The 22,899-nt window shown below is 39.1% G+C and overlaps 1 long non-coding RNA gene across 3 annotated transcripts in view; it reads left to right on the top strand.

The window, feature by feature from the left end:
• LOC110363281 (uncharacterized) overlaps nt 1-22,899 on the top strand; it is a 159,431-nt gene that overhangs the window by 105,701 nt on the left and 30,831 nt on the right. For all 3 annotated transcript variants that reach the window (XR_010473457.1, XR_010473456.1, XR_002421249.2), the window contains 2 exons: nt 1,343-1,418; nt 20,474-20,600. This is a non-coding gene — a long non-coding RNA (uncharacterized LOC110363281). The remainder of the gene's footprint in view (nt 1-1,342; nt 1,419-20,473; nt 20,601-22,899) is intronic.

Below are 22,899 nucleotides of genomic sequence, written 5' to 3'. Positions count from 1 at the left end.
CAGTAGATTAAATGAATAAAGCAATAATCACTTCATGCAAGGGGATCTGACCTACCAAATATGTGCCATCTGCACACAGGGTGCAGCTTCAACTTTATTTTCTCATTAATTCTCTTTACGACCATAAGGAATATGAAGCTAGAGCAAAAACATTGTTGACTGACACAAGAAGGCTATGGGTTCAATTATTCAGCAATGCCCCTTACGAACTTCTGCAACCTGAACTTTACGGAAAATAACTGATAGATCTGGTAATGTTAAGATAAATATATGACATAAATGCACACATAAGAAATTATTTCCATCAAGCATCAAAAAATGGATTTTTTACCAGATGGTTCCTGACTCATCAGGAAAAATGGTAGCATCAGAAAATGAGGCTACCACTCCAAGCTGATAAAGTTTTGCAAAAAAGGAAGACAGTTAAATGTCAAACTGACTCAAAAGGTCAGTTTGTTAGAACAGCAAATTTAAATGACATGTCTAGATTTGGAAATATCAGAATGTTTAATACTTTTCGTAAAACTATTTTGTCATTTTCAGATGTATCTTTTCTACATAGCATTTATCAGCTTTGTACAGACATTTTTATACTCACGCACATATGCATACACACAAATATGAGAAAAAAATTAAGTTTAATTCTATTTGTTCCAAATATTAAAGACAATAAAATGGTGATGGTTCAGAATGTTTCATGGAACAAAAATTTAACTTTCTACTTTACCTTAGCATTAGATCAGCATCTGGCCATCCTTTATGGAGGCAGCTGATAATCTACAACAGAAGATGACCTCGCATGCCCTCCTGGCATTCACTGGCATTAAAACCAGAGATACTAAATTAATTTTGTGGTTAGATCTTTTCCCCAGATATTTAGAGCTAAAAGCCAAGTGGAGTATATCAAACACTAACTTTAATTTGGTACAGCCCTGCCTTTAGATGCACAAACAAATGAGCCTTGTCTGCTTGAGTCTATCCACATTTCCTACTGAAAAAACAGGAAATGCCTCATGATAGGAGTGTAATAGAAATACTCGGGTAGATAATTCAGTTAGTTTCAGAATTGCTTCTCAATTGAATCTTTTTTTTGGTGATTTCCGTAAAACATCTGGAAATTTTTAAATTTCTTTCTCCAGGCATTGAAGGAAAATTGTTCGCCTACTGTTTTAAAGGAACTAATCTAATGTTGCGATTAGTTAAAAGTCTTTCAGAGGAAAAAGATGAAACAGAAATAGATTGAAAGCATTCTGGCATCTACAGGAGTTAATACAAACTTGCTTCCCCTCTCTGTGATTCCTAATTGAATTCTGTATGAAGCAGGTTGTAACCTTTCTTCCAGCACCTGATGGAAATATATTGTATCATTGTCCTACCTTCAAGATCAAGACGCCCACCTTCTGCTCCATGACTCAGTGGTGAGTAACAAGGGGAATGAATTATGAAGCCACAGGAGCTGTCTTGACTAATTAATTCTGTTGTTGTTAAAGTGCTTATTTGGATGTACAGTGTGGAGTGGGAGAGGGGCGTTAAAAGAAAAGGGATAAAGAAAGTGTCAGGGAAATTATTTTTGTGTGATGATGAATCAAAATTGTTTCATCATCCATATGATGGGCACATTTGAGCTATGTTGTGTGGATTAATATAACACTGCTTTGGAAATGAGAGACAAATATATTACTGCTTTGGAAATGAGGTGAGAGACATCTTAAGAGATCCTGAATAGTCTGGTGGAGCGAGAAGGCAGAGAGATGATTATACTCATTTCTGATATGAATGAAAAAAAAAAATCGGTACAGAAACTCCAGCTTCTTAATCCATATAGCTTTTTTTAGGTATGTGCATGGCTAGTAATACTTGTCAGCAGAGTGTCTTCTCTTCCCCCGTACATAAAGGTGTTATGATCAGTGAAGAGTTATCTTTGTAATTGTGGCGGTTGCACACTCACCCACCCCCACTTCCCATGAGGTCGGAGCTTTCAATAGGGCAGCTGATGGCTGCGCCTTTTGTGCCCCCCTGTGCTGCTCCTCACACACACACACGCCTTGGTCAATGCCGACGCTCACATCTCCCACCTCTGGGTCTGGTGACTCCTCATGTTCACCTGCGCCAGCCTTGCTTGGGGGGCAGGAGGGGCGGGACCCTTGGTCAACAGACAGGGCCTTTGACCAATGAGACACCTCAGTTGAGAGAAGTTTCTGGACCACTACCATAAATGACCACAGCTCAGATTCAACTATGGCATAAATGGAGAACCCCATTGAGTGAGTCTTGATCATAGCAGTGGGTGTATGGTTGAAGACTCTGCTCCTTAGACTGCCCATCTAAGTAACGTTCCTCAGGGAGTGAGATACCTTGCCAACCTGGTAAGCGATCTGGGTATCCTTAAGAGTTCTCACTTCAACACAGAGTGGGAAGATGTGAATTTTGAATCATTACTTTAGAGTTTCAGGGTCTGAACCCTTGAGTTTCAGTTGGCTGTGTAGTAATTAATGCCAAACTGGTATCCGAACCTGTGTTTTATAATGTTCTCGGAGTGCTAAGTAGTTCTGGAAAACCCTGTTTGTAGCTGGTTTTCTGCTAAACAGTTCTGGTTAGAATAAAGTCCATTTGCAGCTTGTTGTCTGCCTAAATCAACTTCTGAGGTGCCCCCATGACAGTAGTGGTAAAAGCAGAGAATACAATTGCCTGTTCAGTCCACCACCAGTCATGCTTCATACATCTAAATCCTGTTTCCGTAGCATATATTAGAGGAGAAAGAGCTGCTCTAGCAAGCTCAAATGCTTCTCAGAATGGTTTCAGATACAGGCCAATGTTTTATTAAGGCTACCAGTAAGGCTACCAGTAAGAATAAAGTGGACTTGCATGAAATACTTTTTAGCTTTGCCCAGGTAGCTCCACACAGATGGACTTCAGTTGCATTAGTGCAGGCAAACCAAATAGTGCCAAGCCCTCATGAGGATGATGGTGGGCTCCCAGAGCCTGTTGCTGGGCTGCCCTGGCTGAGAGCCTAGAGATTCATATGGGCACCTGTGAAGTTTGCCACAGTAGGCATGTTGGTAGACCACACAGAGAAAAATCTGGATGCTCTGTAGGACTCTACCCTCAGTTATTGTAATGGATTTTGTTGGAGATTGACTATGTTTTGGGGACCACATGTTCATTGAAATTCTATGTGGTTAGGTATTGGTGTGAATTTTAATGAATTTACCTCATTTTTGCTATCTCTTTGTAGTAAAATAATTTGAGAACTAATGAAGACAAAAAGGATTGTAATTATAATGGTCCTGGGCATACATAGGATCAACAGGTTTCTTTAACTTCCATGATAACACAAGTTGCCCTGCAAACTTAAACCAACATGTAGGAGTTCCAGAGCTGAATTGGATGTACCTGATTCCTCTTTTTACCCAATAGCTCAGAGGACAGAGCACGGGAGATGCACAGTCAGCTCCTTCCTATCCCTATCTCAGAAGTTTGTATGGGTAAAGCAACTCAAATGGAGTGTGGTTCACTGTTAGTGAGCAACGTTGTGAGTTTTGAGCAAGTGCTGCCCAAACAGTACCAGGCTTTTTTTTTTTTTTTTTCTTTTTGAGGAGGAGGGCCTGAAAGAGGAAGAGAATAATGGAAATTGCAGTAATTCAGAGGGGATTTTTCCACCCAATTTACAGAAATGTCAGGCAGATTTCTGACAGCAAAGTGTAGCAGCATGCTGAGATGCTTACATTTCTCTTAAGTCTTATGCATCACACACATTTAAAACAAAGAACAGAACACCCCCCCCCCCCCGAGATCTTGTCATTGAAGTTCATATCCTGCTAAGTACATTCATTATAGTATAAAAAGTGCACTATAGTATAAAAAGTGCTGAGGATACTTGTTTGTGTGCTGAAATGAATAATTGATTTTTCATCCAATACCCACACCAACAAATCAAACGAAAAGTCAGATCTGATAACATTTAATTGAGGGGGGGGGTAGGACTGTTGTTACAGAAACAAACAGAAATGCATTTCTTTATCATTCAAAATGTTCTGTTCAGTCTGAAATATTCTATGCTCAAAAAGAAAGTAAAGGAAATTATGGAGTATATTAATAATCCACTGGAGTCCTCTGAACTGGTAACCCAGTGGATAGTACAGCTACCCTGTAAACTCTATTTCTGGGTTTAATCCTGCCCCATCTCCTCCTTGGAATACTATTGACAGGCTGTCAAATCTGATAACTCTTTATTTATGGTAGAAAACCTTCTTCTGAGTCCTACTTGAAAACTCATGGTCAGGCAAAGGTGTCTCCCAAAATAAAATGGGAAGAACTCATCAGTAAAGAAACCAATATGGGTGGGTTGAAAACCTTGTCCTTAAATTGCTATGTCTCCTACATCTCTTATGTCTTTGCAATTTTACATTTCAAATTCTTATCAATAATCATCTTGCATATCTCAGCTATTGAGGGCTAGACCTATGCAAAGTCTTTTTGTGGAGCCAGACGGGGGCCCAGACACCCTTTTTTCCCACCTAGGCATTCTGCACCTCATTCTACACACCCTGTGGCTGCATGTGATATGGTGCTAAGCAATCGTCCTTTTCAAGTGAAAGTTTCCTATTCTCAAGGTTCTTCCCACTTTAAGAACAAGTTTGTCCAAGCTGAACCCCATAGCAGTGCATTACAACTAAAACACAGCATATTACAACTAAGTCAAGATATTCTCTGTCATGTTTACCAATTGACAAATGTTCACCCAGAAGTAATATCGTAACAGTGATCAAAAAATGTAATTTGTATTGACCTTATGAAAACAATTTTGGGCTTCCCATTTCATAATTTAAAAAATGTGTAGATGTGGCACTTAGGGACATTTAGTGGTATACTTGGCAGTGTTAGGTTTGTGGGTGGACTCTATGATCTTAAGGTTTTTTCCCCTATGATTCTATTCTGTTGTTGGTAAATATTTTTTTCGGTATCAGATTCTCACCTCTTCCATCCTGTTGAAACAGACCATCCAGGTCTTCAAATAACTGGCACAAGTTGCTGTCTGCAGTGCCTTTCCTAGTAAATCCCCACTAATCTTCAAAATCTCTTGAGAGGTTGTCCATTTCCCTGCTCTCTCAAGAAGTACTGCTGAAGCCAGTAAATTGATAATTGCAGATTTTTTTTCTCTTTGAAGGAGAGTTTTGGTTCTGCCATCATAACAAATTAACTTTGCTGATAAGTGCTGGAAGCAAACTTCAGAGAGATATTGACCAGGAAATTCCTTCAGATGTGCTCCACTCTGAGCTGTAATAGATCTGTGGCTGGTACAAACTGACATGCTTCTTGCAAAGCTCGCAGAGATGTAACAGCTGCAAATCGGGAGCAGAGCTTGCTCACACCCTTCTTAATGAGTGAAGAATTGCTCTCCACAGTATGTTCTGCAATGTATTAGCTGCAGCTATTTTTCAATGTCTGTTTTGTGCTAAGACCGGTTTGATTTTTTTTTTTTTAGCTCCAACTCCCCCATTGATCAGACAAAGTGTTGCTTTTAATTAAGTTTTGTACCTACAAGAGATATGTTGCAAATAAAGCATTATTTGTTATTTTTCCTGCTGAAGTGCAAACAAATAGGAGTTGGAGACAGTCATAAGGAGGAGACAGTGCAGAGATGTACTTGAATGATGAAGTAGAAAGAGAGAAAGTCAAGAAAAAATTTCCAGAGTTCATTAGCAAAAATATTTTCCTATTGTGTTTGCCTTCTCTAGTTGATGCTTCCATTCCTTACATGTATCACCATCTTCAGCGGCTGCTTAGGGCCCTAGGATTTTAGCAATGGCTTATTCCTCTTCACTCTGATTTTATGATGCTCTCGATTTGGTTTGGTTCAGGACTCTCTTTGTTATTTTGACAAAACACTCAATTTGCTGTAGTGTATATCTGCCTGTGTGAAGGGCATCTGCTTCACTGGATGCAAGTGGAGTGGTTGGGTTTTGTAGGCTTATTTTAAATTACATCTCTGCCTTGTGTGGACTTGCTAATTCAGTTTGTCCTCCTCTGTGCTTATGTTTCTGCATAATTCCTTATTATATACAGGGTTCAGTTATTATTGTTCCCCTTCGTATACTTGCCCCACAGCAGGTAGGGGGTAAAGAAAAGTTCCCACCCAGTGGTATTTCTCTTCTGATCATGTATTGCTTGCCCACGCTAAACCCAGGGGATCTGAATGAAGGAGAGAGAAGGAGTGGCAACACTCTCCCTCCTCTTCCTAGACAGAGCTACAACCCCAACACAGACCCTCAACATGCAAGTGTCCTTCATGTTCTCCTGGCTTCAACCACAAGCAAGAGATGATGGTGACTTGCCTTATCTATCATGCCATTACGTCGTAGAGATTTCTGCAGGGTGGGAGGGAAGGATTTCTTTTACTGGTCCGTAAGTCCTGGGGAGCCTTTGACTTTTTTTTCATCTCTGCTGAAAAATGTAAACTGTTTTGAACAGAAGGCAACTTTTCACATCATTTGCAGTAAGCATGCCTAAATTTTTCTTACTAGGACCATTTGTAAACATCAAGCATAATGATATATCAAAGAAGACATGGTTTTGCAACTCAGACAAGCTTTCTCAATGTTTTCAGTAGGATCCCATAATCACTTTTTGTGTAACAACACCGGAATTCCTTTGTTCCCTGGACACATTTACCTAGTAGTGGGTATGTGGGAGAGCCTCAAAAGTTCTTTGTCTCAATTTGTATTTAGGATCTTAAAATTCTTCTTCTTTGGTAAAAGCTGCATTGATCTTCTGGATGTAATTACATCTGCCTTCCTGTAATTATTAATTTCTTAATAGCTTTATGAAGGGCTCCTTATTCCATCTTAAGTGCCATTTGGATGCCCTTTTTCCTCTTACACAGATTGAATCGGTAATAATAAAGCTTACAGAAGTTCAGCAAGTGCTCTACTGATATTGCATGCGGTGATCATTTCACTCACCTGTGAAATGCAGCCATCTCAAGAGAGGAAGATACTGAATATTTCAACAGGATCTTGCAACTGGTAAATACATTGTGCTGTGCCCCACTGTCTGCCCCACAAAATCCTTATCTCAGGCAGCAACAAGGAGAGGAGCCTCATACCCTGCTGATGGCTGGCTGCAGAAAGTGCCCGTGGTAAATCAGAGTGACACCGATCCTCTGTCATTGTGCTCCTTTTGCAGAACTGTGTCCTTTGCTATCAGATGGGCCATTTGGATGGGCTCTCACAGGCATCAGGAAACCTTGGGGAAGAAAGTAATGTCTGGGACAGATAAGACAGTAGTGAGCTCTGGGTTAAGCTGCATACATGTGGTGTGAGGGAGACAATATTACAGTTTAGATTGTGCCAGTGCACAGAAGCTCTGGCCGCAGATGCACTAACCTTGCTGTTGAGAGCACGTGTTTGAAGTCAGTGAAGGTTGGACAGATTTCAGTCCTTAGTCTCACTGTTAAATCTTCATTTGTGATGGCACTCCCCAAGATACAGACTTTTCTCAAAACTTCCTTGTCCTAAGAACTGTCTTCTACCTTTTTTTCCCATGAAGGGTATGGCAGGCAAGAAAATGATGAAAAAAAAAAAAAAAACGCATCACACCTTCATAATTTAGCAGAGCCAACAACATAGGGTTCAGTGCCAGCAGTATAGACAGGCAACATCAATACAACTACATTTATTTGGAATTACTTGGATCCCAAAGCACTGAGAAGTTATTTGAAGCTGCACAGGTCTCACCAATATACCTGAGAACCTGGACCTCCTGCCTGGTGCTGAGCTCAGCAGTGTGGCAGCCAGAGTTGCACATAGAGCTTGCAGCCCCAGCATGAGGCTGGATAGCTCTGCACTGCAAAACCAGTGCTGCTGTCCAAGCAAGCCACAAAAGTAGAAAGCAACTGTCTCTGCTGCCCAGCCTACTGAGCTTTAGGAAATATAGCGAATGTGTATCCGTATAATAAATATGGATTTGCTTCAGTGCTTTGAACCAGATCAAAAAGGTGGACGACAAAGAGTTATTTCAAAGTTTCTTTCTTCTGTGCACTGCAGTAATTACACAGTCATGCTGAACTCTACACACAAAGTGCAAATATTCTGTGAAATTCCTTGACCTGCCTTGAGACAAATGGATTCCTTTTGCATCCCCAAAGCCTTTAAACAAACAGAACTGTTAGGTTGCCTTTGTTTAGCTTCCCTTGCTGATATCAGTTAGGTTTTAGCCTGACTCTGTGTTAATTTCCAGTGAGATTCTTTGTTTAAACTGTAGTGAATGCAAAACCTTGGTCATCTGCTGATCCATGGAACAGCTCAAGGTCACGGATTTTTTTGACTTTCAAGTGGCTCCCATTCAAGTGACTGAGATTACCATTGCTTCTTGGGATCCTCTCTTTTGTTTTGTTTTCCAGATAGATGCTGTCTGTACTTTAAATACCTGAAAAAGCAGTGCAAATCAGCTTTAGAAAAGTGGCACACAGGTGAGCCTGAAGTAAGACACCTTGCCCTTTGGGAAGGCTTATTGGCTTGAGCATATGCCAGCTATTCACCATCCAAGTTCAGAGGGCACACAGGGAGAGCTTATGTCTGCCTGCAAAGAGCCTTTCACTCCAGTACCTATTTCCAGCTGCATTCTGTCTTTCTGAAGCTGATGGTCCTTTTGGCATGGATTCAGATAGGAGCACAGTCATACTGGTGTTTCTTGGTGTCTAGGTGTTCAGGAGAACTGGCAACAATTTCGATGTGTACCCCATCTTGTTAAGAAACAGATGAAGAGACTGTCCTTGAATTGATGTTCTGTTCCCCCCCACTGACCATCTCTTAGCTGGCAGAAATTTACTTTTTTGAGCTATTCAAATAAATTTGGGGTTATTTTTAGTTTGAAGAGGGTTTTGTTGTTTGTTGTTTTGTTTGTTTTTTTTATTTTTAGTTGAAGACCATTAAGCAACTGCAGTAAATAATGTTAGGCTGTTGCTGAATACTGAATTTTTGGATGCTCTTTTATTTTTTGTTCAACTGGGAATACACATATTTGTATGGGGGCTTAGGTGCTTTAAATAGCCAAGACTGACATTTGGGCTGATATTAAAAAGGTATTGCTCTGGTTTTTGTCATGTATATCGACATATTTCCATAAAAGGTAGATGCTTGCTTTTGTTTAGATGTGGCGTAAGGCATTGTTTTCATCATGTATTTAGATCGTGTCCCTGTGTCTTTGAAAAGAAAATCACTCTGGCCTCCATACAATTGAGTTGCTTGGAAACATTTGCTGGAGCTCAGTGAGAGAATTGCTCCAAGAGAAGGCTTGGAAGAGGGTGTCCCTTTCCTGGTCAGGCTGCAGCTGAAGCACAGTAGAGGGAGCAGTAGAAAGATGTGGACCTCAGGCACTAAGTATCACAGTAGCACTGTTCCCAAATATGATGGGCATTTAAAATTTTTCAGCTATCCCCTGATGAGGTGTTTGTCCTGGTCACATTACCTCTGATGCACTATTGTGACACTGGACCTGGATTCAGGTTTTTGAATTATGGTCCTGTTCCTCCATCTAATCTTCCTAAACTTCCAAAGGGAAGGACTAAGCAACACAGTTAGAAACGTGCCAAGAGGAAAGGTTTTGGGGTAGTGGCATTTGCTTTCCTTCTCATCAAGACTGAAACCAGAAAACCCTGTGAAGAATGTGCGGAGTGGATTGGATGCTTGAATGGATTTAAAAATGCAAAGAATAAACACAAGTTGTGTCAGCCTTCTATTTCAGTTACATTTTAAATCTGCAGAATATATGAGTAGAATTCAGTTCAAAATGAAAAATCAAAGCAGCATTTTCATTACATACTACCAGACCTTCCCCAGAACCTCTTCGTCAGTGAAATCTCAGCTGAACAGGGCATGGGGTATTTCCTGTGGATAGGAATTCTGTTCCCACAGTACCACAGTTTTCAATTACTACTTTATTTAATCTATTTTTTTTAAGAGAGCACTTAGATTGACAGGATCTGTAAGTATTGTCATAATAATAATAGAAATTAGAAGGACCGCATCAAGCATCTCTGCTTGTTTAGCCATAGGATTCTTGTAATGTATTTTAACCTTTTTTTGCTGCTGTTTCAATTCTTAGCAGTGCTAAAAGGTAGCATCTGCAACTAAATACTTCCCAGCCCTAAAATAAACTTCATGGAATGAAACAGTAACCCTGGAGATAGAGAGCTCTGAAGAATGACCTAAATTGCTAACTGGTGTGTCATCACAAAGCTTGTTGTATTTGCTCCCAATATTATTTTGCTTTATTGTGTTCTTGTCATCACAGTTCCTATTCCAATATGCTTCACATATTTTCCTTGGAATATAATCCTCTTCTATGCGGATTTGTGCAAGCAGGCTTTTGCAAATGCAATTTATTTTTCAATTGGGTTATCAAAGAGCACAATCATCTATCTGGATTAAATGAGCTCATTAAGAAATTAAAACTTTTAGCTGCTTTTAGAACAGAGTTTATATTATTTTTAGTCAACTCTCTTCTTTTTTTTCCATGCCAAACTCATTGGTCTGTATTATAATAAATTATGCACACAGACAAATGAACTGGAACAAAATTACCTCTCTTCAGTGTAACAGATTAGTTTTACTTTGTGCATACAGTGGTTTGTCTTCCTGTTGATGTATCCTGAGGAAAGGGAAGAAATTTATGACAGTCCTACTGAAAAGGCTAATGGAAGTTAGATGCATTTTCCTGCCCTCTGGCAGATTTCTTGGGACCAAGAACAGAACTGGCAAGTGCACCGTGCTTTACTCTGGACATTTAAAGTAAATTCCTGAGAATTTTCAGCCAGAGGACTGTACTCTCATCTATCAAACTTTGATTGATATCAACTACTGTGGAAGAGGGATTTGTAGGAAAGATTTTTACCAAGATTTAGGCAAGTGGGATTTTGGAATTATTACATAAACAGAACTCTTCTAATTTAGGAGTTTCTCATATTGATCAGCTCAATAGTTTTCCTCTTTTTTTTTTTTTTTTTTTTTTTTTTTGCCTATTCATTTCCACTCTTGTATCAGAGTACTTTTGAGACTCCTCCCAACCTATTTTTATCGTGCTAAATTTCTTCAGCTCTAGAGAAAAAAGTGTTGGATCATCAGTTGCAATACTGCACTTTGAAACAAATGGTACACATTTTTCTTCCCAAAGCTTTTAGATTTTTAAAATCTTTGAATGAAGCAAGCCAACTATATCTTCTGATACCAGCATAAGTAGAGTTTGAAATCAATGATTTAATCTGTGTATAATTTTACCCAGTATATTTTTCTGGACCAGTTTCAGACTGACATCTAAGTACTTGACAGTCTCTGAAGTACACCTTGCTGATAGTCTAAACTGAAAGCTCAGATGTTAAGAGTGTTTCGTTTACCATAGCCTTGGTAAACATGTATACATTAAATATATGTTTAAGGTGTCCTTCTCTGCATCAGGAAAAATGAATCTAAGTTTCACTTCAGATTTGTTTCAAGAAGAAAGTTCAGCTGCTTTGCCATGCATCTACTATTGGGATCACTGGGTCTGAATACATCACAAAGCACCTTAGAACTTTTCACCCCTTCTTTGCTAAAATAATTCAGTCAACTTTGCTCCTAATGATGCAGACAAAATTGTCCAAGCATATTAGGTGTCTTCACGTTGTCAGAATCAGTTGAGTAGTGAGTGGCTAAATAATTTAATGAGCTTAGTCTTTTTTCTCCTGTTCCTCAACTCCTTATTTGGATTTTAAAAAACTGAAGATAATAGCAGATTTTTCTGTCACAGAAGGATTGTGAAGATAGATGCATTAAAGATTATGAGATGATCTCAGTGAAGTGGGCACTACAAGTTTCTTCTCTGAATACAATTAACATATTCTGCAAGGCAAGAATGTGTCTGCCCACTTTAACATATTTTGCAGTAGAAGGAAGAATTAAATGTGTGCTTAATCTGAAGCTCATGCTCAAGTGCTTTGTTGAATCAGGCTCCATTATAACAATCCAGCCACTTCTAAGTAGTGTATCTCTGTTTCAATGTTCCTGACTAGATTGAGCAATGTCCGTTTTAATTATATGAGAAGCACTTAATATCATTGGCATTTAGCTCACTTACAGGTAATGCTTCAGATTTCACTGTCCCCTTATCTAACAGATGTGACATCTTTACATTGAAGTATCTAAATAGCAAGCCTTCCTTGTAATTAATTATATATGAAAAAGTAAGAAAACATAGCTCAGAAAGGTATTTTGCCAATAAAGTTGTAGAAAGAGCAGAACTACAGTTTTAAATCAGTCTGAAATGAGCCTCAGAATTATGCAACTTCTCACTTAAGAGGCACTTCATGGAAAGTGGAAGGAAATTCATAAATTCATAAAACATAGCTCTTCTGAAATTTCATTAAAATCAATGAAAAGCACAGGTGCTGAAAACCATGCTGACTTGGAGATTGATCTCTGGGTTTGAACATCTTATTTTCCAGGCATACAAGTAAGGTGACTGCTGACCTGTCTCTGTGCAGTGAGTGGAAGCCAGGTCAGAGAATAAGCCTCATGAGCTGTATGGGGCTTTCATCTGGGAGATGTCTGTAGAAATATAACCCAAATCTGATAGTGAGGGAGATGGGTAAGGACTGGGTCCCTTCCCCTAGTGATGGTTTCCTGAACTGATCCCAAGCTGACAAAGGCTCAGGCTCAACTCAGATGTGTAGGGTCAGAATTAGGAAGGATTTTGTGTCTGCCAGTAGAAAGAGTTACTGCTCTGAAAAAACACAGGTCAAATGAAGGAGAGAAACAGTAGCAAAAAAAAAAAAAAAAAGGAAGGAATAAAAAGGGCATAAACTTTTAAAGCTTACTATGGAATTTAGATGCACAACTGTTTGTGTTGTGGGCTACATATCTCCAGCTATATGCCTCACTGGGAGAAATGCCACAGGCATCAGGTCTCATATCTACTGTAACAGCCCCTCAAATTCCACCTTAATTCAGCTTGCAGAGAGATTAGACAGACTTGTCCAGGGATGTGAAAAGATCGCTACTATAGTAGTGAGATCTGAAAAATAACCAATGTGCAACTTCATCAGCTGTGCAAGTCTTTCACAGACACAGAGTAACTGGCATTACTGTCTTGTTCACCTAAACATTTCAGAAAGCATTTAGAAAGGAGGAGACTAGTCTCACATGTGCCTTTAAAGCTAACCAAAGAGAACAGAGAGTACAACAAAGTCAATATGAAAACAGGGTTTGAGCCAGCAGCTCGTCTCTAATCTGACTTCATGTATTGATGAATGCAAATTGGTATTCTCTCCTTGATAAATTAAATCAAGCTTTGATGAAATATACAAATCAATCAATTTGTGCGTTTAAGGTTTCTTGTATAAGCAATGTCAAACAAGACAATGTATCCAAGCCCACTGTGCTCTTCATAAATCCTTTTAGCGTATTCCTACTTGGAGGTATATATTTTATGGGAATTGATTATTTAGAATAGGTTCATCATTCATTTCACTACAAAAAATGAACAGGGGGGAGAGATGATAAATTGGTAACTAGAGGCATCAACGTATTTTTAATGCTCTTGATCAATTTCTTCCCTCAGACTCTGTTGGCAGTGCAGGGTGGTTATGGTAGTACACAGGCTTTAATAATACTGAAGTGTTTAAACAAATAATTGTGTTTTTTCCATACTTTTTACTGGGTAGATACGGTGCATTTTAAAATGCTACGCTATTCTTAAAGAGTCCATAAAGACTGCATTTAAGCTGAGACAAGACTGCACTGTCAGACTTGCACAACAATAAGTGTCTGTCACACTGTTCAGTCTTGGTGCCCCAAATAATGTAGTAGTAATTCGTGCTTTGAAAAATCTCTCTAGTAAATTAAGTTGCTCTGTGCCCAGCTTATGGCTGAGTGGCAAGAAGCTCTAGGTTTAACGCCAGACTTGCTCTTGAACTATTTTCAGGTTTTTCATTATTTTCCTACAATGAAATCCCATCTAATGAATCCCCTCCTCTGCTAGTCTCCTGGAGATGTTTTGAGATATTCTGTGTTCACATAAATTTCACAAATCTTTCTCCTAAAGGCTAAGAGTGATAGTCACATATATATTCCAAATAACTCTTACAAAAGGTGTCTCCTTTCCTGTTTGAACCACTCCATATCTTTTTCAGATCTCCCCTCAGCTGGATTTCTGCTACTGTTATTAGGACACAAGGTGCATTGAAGTGAACAGGCATTAAAAGGCTTTGCATTAGCCCTTTCTCCTTTGAGATAACATTATCTTACCTGAATTAGGCCATGTATTCTCCAGGCAATGAGAGATGATCTAGGGCTAACAGTAGCACAGGAGATCATACAGTCAGGTTAAGAAAGTGGGACTAATTAGCCTTCCACAGAAACAGAACAACGTATTTCAGAGACAGCACCGTGCAAGTGCCACTGTACTACTTAGGGACCAAGTCTGTATCTCTGAACAATGTTAGGCAGTTGTGCTCTGTGGGTTATTTCTAGTTCTAGGGTTTGCACATCACATACCATTGTAAATATCCACGAGGTCTTCGAATGTCCCTGCTACCGTAATGAGCTGCTTAACTCTCTGGAGTGAAGACAACAAAGCACACAAAATACTGAGTGTACTAGATCCTGTTTCTGAATTGTGGTTGTTTGGAGGTCATTAGAAAATGAGAAGTTATTTTAGGTAAATAGTAATAACTATTAGTTTTTATTGTTTCAGTTGACATGATCATTTAACCAGAGAGGTAAGTACCATGTGCACAGAGGAGACTCCGTTTCCCCATGATCCCCTGAAGCTAAAATCTCCCTTGAAGCAGTTTCAAACCAGCTATTGTACATCAGTTGTTTACTGTTGTGTCCCATTGCTAGGGATGCACATCTCTTTGAGGCATCAATAACACACTAATTGGTGTAACAGGTGTGTCTTACTAAGGGATCTTGTGGTGGAGTCAGATGCAGAGAAAAATAATCATGTCTTCTGCTGAGCTCAGTTGCAGTGTTGGGAAGGTAAGAAAATGTTGCTCACATCAATGACTAAAAGATTGATCTACAGTCTGTTCCTTACGGAAGTGCTGAATGCATGACTTAGAAATAAATTGGTTTAAGGCTTCTCTGCCATTTACCTGTTACAGAGCATTGTATCATACATATTGTGTCTGCCTAAATTACACAGGTTTGAAAGGTGAATAGCTATTTTTCCAGGAAGCTAAGAATTAAACACCTCTGTCTTCATCACAAGATCAGCCTTTAATTCATCTTATATCCACTACTAGTCAGGCACATGCCAAACTGAAATGATCAGTTCCCACAAATACATTTTATTTCATGAAGTCACGTGGTTGGAAAGAATTTCAAGTGGTCATTTAAGTCATCCATCTGTGCTAGTGTTAATGAAGAATTGTCCAGTCTTCCCTAAGACTTTCACTCATTGTCTTCCCTAAGACTTTCACTCATTATTTTCCCAGGATGCCCATCTCAATCCTTTATCTCCCTTTCTGTTAGTAGGTTCCTCTCTAAAAGTAACCTGAATCTCACTTACTCAGTTCGCACATGTTGAGCTTCACCATGAAGAACATTCTCTGCCTTTTTTTTTCTAATAGCCTTTTAGAGACTATTACTCTACTTCCCCCTCAAAATTCTCAAACCTGCTTTTTCCTTTTGAACCATGTCTTTTTGTTTCCTTATGTTTTGGTGGGGTTTTTTTAAATAACTTAAGAAGCTAAACATTTTTTTTCATTCATTGTTGAAAACTGCTTGAAGTATTCCTGCTGAGGTTTTACCTGTGTTGCATGAAGGAGAATACATTCATAAATGGTGGATGTTTATATGTGCTGATGTGTTTCTTTGTGGAAGGGGATGACCATAAATGATCTTGGAACTGTGTCTGAACTTCATCTTCTGTTCAGGGAGCTTTTAGAAATAATCTCATTTCACCTGTTTTGAAATCACTAATAATTTGCAAGTTTCTTCAAGGTGTCTTTTGTCTCTGTCCCTGTCTCCCTCCCTCTTTGGGGTTCTTTGTAGGAGCTTTGCTAATTGATTGTGCCAGTGTCCTCCAGGACAGGATGCTCCAGCACTTGAAAACTTCAGGCATTTATGTGAGAAGAAATTCTCAGCCTGAAAAGCAAAGATTTAGGTGAATAAGATAAAACCAAGCAACATAAGTAGGAATTGTACCAGTTTCTCTAAAGGTACTTTAAAACCAGCAGTTTTTGAGTCTGTAACTGTGGCCAAGACAAGGGCAAATTCTGAACACCCATGAAAACTTCTTCCTTCCCACAAGGCTGAGCAATGCCCATGCAGATGATTTATTTGTCTCTGAGGCAGGGGCTGGTTTCTAAGTGGAAAGAGCTCAAGGAATTATTAACAAGCCACTGGTATGCAGTGCTTAAGGGGTTGCCTCTCGTTGTAACACTGCTTAGGTGGTACATATGCAGCTAAAGAAATACACATTTGTGGTGACACTGTGATTCAGTGGGGATGGAAATAGGATCTGAAATTTTGAATGCAAACTCCAACTGAAATGACATCCCAGTGTGAAGCAAACATATTTGTCATTTGTCATTGGCAAGCTGGATATCTCCTTCCTCACAGCTTTGACTATTAACAGTGAGCTGCTTAACTGAAACGTGGCATGCATGCGAGGGGATGTCAGTTTTCTTTTCTAGTCTGGAAATGCCAACATTTTCCCCAACTAATTTCTCTGGTTGGGTGAGTTTACAACTTAATTTATGCCTGGATAAAAATCAAGTTTAGATTCAAGATGCTATCTAACTACTTTCTCCTGCCACTCTCTGTAACTCTCCACTCCTGACAGAAAAGGAGATAGTACATGAATTTCTGAAAGAAAGGAGTTGTTCCTTCTGGCTCCACAAGATGAGGTGTTCTTCAAGTACTCCACTTATTTTTTGATTTGTCCTTTTGGTTCTGTCAGCATCCAAATGGAGGTATCAGAAGTAGTTATTCAACTCAAAGATGTATCAGGTCCAATGGTACTGGCATCGGAGCCTCTGAGAGTGGAGCTGGGGATGTTACCCAGGGGCTGCAAGTCACTGACCTGAGCACAGAGCAGCCCTGAAAATATTAAGTGTGGGCAGTTTGGTTTTGCTTCAGCCTGTGATGCCACCCCATTGTGGTCATGTCTTTCTAGGTCACCACCTTCCACCCATGTTCTCCGCTCCTAAAAGTCTCCAACAGCACTTTCCCAAGCGGGAAGATGTGGGGGAATAAGAGTAGTAGATGCAGAATATGCCTGGGAAGGAGCAAAAAGGCACAGGGAAGAACATCTTGGGGAGTTTTTATGAGGAGAGCTTGTGTCGCATCCTACAGTCTACAGGGGCACCTTGCTAATTGTCACGTTTTCATCTACATAAATTAATTCAACATACATCTGGATCTCAGAATTTTAAGAACACATCTAGTATTCTGTGTCCATGTGGTGCTAAATCATTATTTTGTTTTCTTTTATTTTCAGTGAAATTAAAACTCAACAATATGTAGAAGTAATTCCTTGAGCTCTGCAAGTGTGACATTTGACTTTTTCGCTGAGATGGGAGAGTGAAATTGAGATTCTAAGGTTTGTGCTGAGAATAAGCAAGGAACAGCTGAGTTCCTCTGGGGTTCAATGTCGTGGAGGTAGAACTTGTAATGTGTCACTACTGGGTTCCATATTCATTAGCCTTTGTTTGCACTGACATTACACTGCCTAGTTTTTTGTCCTTGTCAAATGTTTCTCAAGTTTCAAGCAATTTTCTTTTATCAAAACACAATAATTGTTTAACCTCTGTAAGTGTTGCTAGTTCAGTATGTGATCTGTAGAAGCACGGATTTTAAGTCTGTTCTTGTTGATCTCCCAAGTTGCACAACCCAAAGAATGTCACCTAATAATCCTTGCATCAGACCTTCTCTTGACCTAGAACATGTCAAGAATGTGTCATTGTGATGTAATCTGAACTGCTGATGAATCATAATATTGTCCCCAACATTCTGTTTTTGACCAAAAGTGGTAATACTGAGTAGCATCTTATTAAACGCCTCATTTCACTTTGAAAATTTTATACAACTTCCTTAAAAACACATGTACTGTTAAGCATTGTGTAGTATGATAAGTTTTAAACACACTACATTGATACTAGGTGTTCTTTATACACTTCCAGTAAAACTTTAGTGTGATATAGCAGACAGTGAAAGAGATTTTTTTAGATGATGCTTGTACTTTGACTCAAAAATCCTGTAAGAACTTCTATGCTTGGGAATTATGAGACCTTTTCTTGTACTTCCAAAGAGGACTCCGAAGTACAAAGGATCTGCATTATGAGAAGTGTTATACTCAAATATCTTTTTTGATGTGCAAAGACAAAGCACATTTTACATATATATATATGAAACCAAGAATTTGTTGATATAATAGAAATCTTAACAGACTTATCATTAATAGACCACATCTAACTATTACCAAAAAAGAAGACTATAATATAGTTACAATCGTTCCACACTTCTGAGTTTCTGTCCCTTTCCAGGTGTTATACTTTCCCTTCCTCTGCTCCTGAGGCTGCTGAGATTAGAGATTTCATTCTGGCATTGGTGCTGGTGGGGTGTTGCAGAGACCTGTCAGGATCTGGAGACCTTTGCAGGGTGTTGTTCATGTTGATGTTTTTTTTTCTTTTTTTTACTCCGGTAGCCACCTGGGGTCACTTATTTGTTCTCTTAACGTGCTTTTTACACTTTGTACGCACTTTTACAGATAAAACAAGACTGTACACCTGCTTATGCCAGAAACTTACTCAATATTCCATTTCTGTGTTAGCTGGACTGTCCTTTCTCTGACATGAACACAGGAGGAAAGATGCTCTCACAACAACTTACAGAAAGAAAAAGCTTTTTCCTAGTCAGACTGAAGTGACTTGCTCACACTGGCATGTTGAAAACATTCTCCAGACCTAGAGTCAGGAAGAAATTAATTCTTCAGGCAGAACAGCAGTAGGCATTGGAGGTTTTTCCTTATCTTTTTAGTGTGAAAAAAACTGCGTTTTGCATCAGCTTCTGGCTATTTGCTCCTAAAAGATGTCTTCATCCTGCAGGCTCAAAGCATTGCTTGTGTCTTTGAGATCTCCTGTGATGCACAGTACTGGCAGAGGTCTTTTCTTCTTTTTTTTGATACTAGCGATCTATAACTTTATGGCATTTGGAAAAGGATGCATCAGGGGTTGTGCTGGGCTTATGAGAGGAAAAGCTGATGTGTTTTTGGCTCTTTGGGATTAGTTAGTAGATAACCCACATGGCTGATGTTCTCATATCTGTGTCCTGGCTAGTAATTACAGTCGTTCATTGGTCAAAGGCATGAAAATTATTCCAACAAGAATGTGAGTGAACAACTCTGAAGCTTTATAATAGATGGTTTTTAAAAGGAAGAATAAGACGAGAATGTTCCTATGGTAAATAACCATTTCCCTAATATGCAAAGCATTTATTTTTATGCAAGCTGTGCTTGTGTGGTTTCTCTGGACAAGAATCCAAAACAGCTGTGCTTGTCTATTTGAATTCCTCCGCAGGTTATAATGAAGCATGCTCCCAAACTACTGAACAGCATTTAAGGACCTATTTTTAATCTTGTCATTCGTATCTCATTCCAAACTGCACAAGTTTTGTACCTCATGGGTTTAAAGTTGCCAATTGAATTAATAAAAAGAAGGAAATGAGGAAAGACAGAATCCTGTTGTTCCATAACTCAGCCGGTCTCCCATCATATTCCTCTTCTTAACCACACACTGGAAGCAACTGCCCTCTCATTTAGCTCAAGTGTGAAGGATATAAAAGTGGAAAAGTTCTCACTAGACTGAAGAAGAAATAAAAGAGATTGAAAATGCCCAGAAACCACTTCTACGTGGGTAGGAAGAATATGGCATGGATCCTGTTCTGTGTGATTCCACTGTGTTTGCACAAGGCTCGAGTTGGGTGAAGAATGAGGGGAGGTGGTTCATTGTAAGGCTGAAAAACAACTACTATGAAGGAAAAGTCTCTCAAAGGAGACATTTTCTGAAATTAAACATGCCATTATGAAAGACTCTGAATGCTTCATTTAGAAAGCACTGATATGAGACGGTCTGGCTTTAACAAACCTGAAGGTCTTGGTGTGAAAATACATAAAGTATATGGGCCTGCTCCTCAACACAGAATCGTGATAGTTAATTGATCTTTTGGATAAGAATAACACTGTAACTCAGCTCCAACAGGGCTGGGTGCAGCCATAATGGTGAATGAAGAAGAGAGTGGGAGGAAGGGACTCCGTGTTCCCCGTCACCTTGCAGGGCATCTGTCCCTGTCCCCTTCGGCTTGCCTGGTCTACCTTAAGGTGACCCAGGACTTCTCAAAGTTCCTTGTGTCCACTTACCAACAGCTGCCAGCCAGCAATCTGTGGCTCTGTGCTTTCCCATTTTTCCTCTCTCACTGTGGGTCTGATCTTTCAGGGAACTAGGAAGAAATTTCAGCTCTGTGGAAACCATTCCACTGTGTCAGGATAAGTTCTTTGGGAGAGTGAAGCTACGGACCTCCTGATGCAGAGGCACTGGGTTGATCAGAACACTCCCAAAAGAGGTATGTTCGTCACTGATGTGGTACGTGGTGCCATCTGTCTCCAACATTTCCACTTCTCCACTGACAGAAGAAGATTAGTTCCTGCTGTAGCAGCAAGGACTGTTCTGTAAAGGACATAAATTAGCATTTCATCATGCTTACCTGCCATACCTTACCTCATAAAAACTCAATTTCATTATAATATTTCCTTTTATTTTAGTGGAACTCTTCCCTTCAGCAGATACAGGTTTTACCATCACAATATTGCATCTTATTCCCTGAAGCATTTATAGAGTATGTGTCACAGGTTTAATGGATCTGGAACATAATTATTCTTATAATAGTAAAACTTTGACTGACGGCACTTGGCCATTTCTATTTTTTACTTTTTTTTTTTTTTTTTAATGCAATGAATTGCAATATAAAAAATATTTTAAAACCCACCACAACCTGACAGGCCAGAATTCTCCTGTCAGCTACATCTCAAAATATCAAACTTTACTGACATTTTGCTTGAATATTTTGCAGGGTGAGAAATGTCTGGAAGCAATCTAGAATGATCTTGTAGCAGAAAAGGCTAGTTCCCTGCTGGGATTTGTACTTTTTTAGGGTGTTAATCTAATACACTGTTAATCTAATACACAATTTGTTTCCATGTGAATGGAGAATTTATATGGGCAGTGTAAGAGGAAGATTTCTAATATGTTTTGTACAGATATGGGTGGGATCAAACTCACTGATGCTGTGTAATTTCCTTGACTGAGAAAGAATACGTTGCATTGAGGTGGAATTTTTTAAATTGTTTTTCCAAATGATATTCCTTCATAAATTGCAGGTGGAGGCTGGTTGAGTGATAATGAGCAAAATCTTGCAAGTAATGAAAGTAAAGAAAAAATAGTAAAACCTGAAAAGTCAAAACAATTAGACATTTTCAAACAAATAAATACATTTTAAAAATTTTTTAGATTATATCCTATGTTGAAAATTGCCAGGAAACTTAATTCAAAGGAGGGTTAAGAAATGGGTTAAAGATACCCTCCAAAACAGAGGACAAAAATCTGTTTCCCTACAGTATATTATAGCTGTCATTTGATGGACATTTTTCATGTTCTTTTTCCCTCACTGCGTAACATTAAAATAATAATTGGGGATCATATCAAATTATATAGGTTTGGTGTCTTTTTTTGGCATCTGATTGTTAAAATCAATTATTTGCTGAGTTTCCTTGGGAGATCAATGGATGCTGCAAGCTCTGCAGTATGGCTGGAATGATGACATATTCCTTAACAAATGAAGTTAATAACTATGCACTGATACATCAAGATTTTCCCTAAGGAGTCAGGCCCATACGGTTTTCTATTTTCTGTATGTGTTGCCTGCATGATTGAGTATTGCATTAGTCTTGAGATTTGCAGGGATGAATTCAAGTATATATGATAATTACCACAAATAATGTATGGCCATGGGCAATACTTTACTACCTGAAGGATATCTGCCAGCTAGTGAAGGGCCCAGTAAGTTGAAAGCCAAACCCAGAGGAAACTTTCAAAATAATTTAAGAGCATTGCATGTATTCATCCATGTACTCAGAAGACATTTATTTTTCCCCCATGCCTGCTGATATAGTTCAGGGATACAGTTCATTCTGGCTAACTAGGTGAACGCATCTCAAAGGAGGTGGATACTGTTTATGAGTAGAAACTCTCTACACACCAGCCTTCACCTCTGAAAAAGTCATTGGCAGCTTCCAGAAGGAAAATGTACCTGTGATATCTCAGTACTAAGGAGGAATGGGAATAGAGAAGGATATGTATCCTCTGATATGGTTGTGAAATTAGAAGAAGAAATGCCAGATCCAACCTGTCACTGATTTAAAGTATAAATGGAGCTGATGGATTTCTCATCTTTGACTCTGATGGAGTAAACAGAAACCTCTTGACACTTCCTTGGGACAGTGACCAAGGATGCAGTGGATCACATTACATAAATGAAGCAGCTTTATTTCTGGTGGGATGGCTAAAATATATTCATATAAATATTAATGAGCTTGAAAGGAAGGGAAAGAAGCAGAGAGAAGAAGAGGTCCCCTCACCCTGTTTCTTCCCAGCTCTAAATTATTTCCTTTTACCTTTTTTTTGTCTCACTGTCCCCATTTGTCTGCCTGCAGATGAACCTGGATCTCTAATAAAGAGCATTCCGGGAAAGAGTCAATGGCATAATGCATTTTATTTCCCATGGTCCTCATTGTCTCACCAGTCCACAGCTAATGACAGAAAAGACTATTTCAGAAACATCTCAGAAACTCCTGAAACCTAAGTAT

The sequence above is a fragment of the Columba livia genome, chromosome 6 (genome assembly GCF_036013475.1).
Source record: "Columba livia isolate bColLiv1 breed racing homer chromosome 6, bColLiv1.pat.W.v2, whole genome shotgun sequence".
Taxonomy (NCBI): domain Eukaryota; kingdom Metazoa; phylum Chordata; class Aves; order Columbiformes; family Columbidae; genus Columba; species Columba livia.
This window is presented reverse-complemented; position numbering and strand designations above follow the sequence as displayed.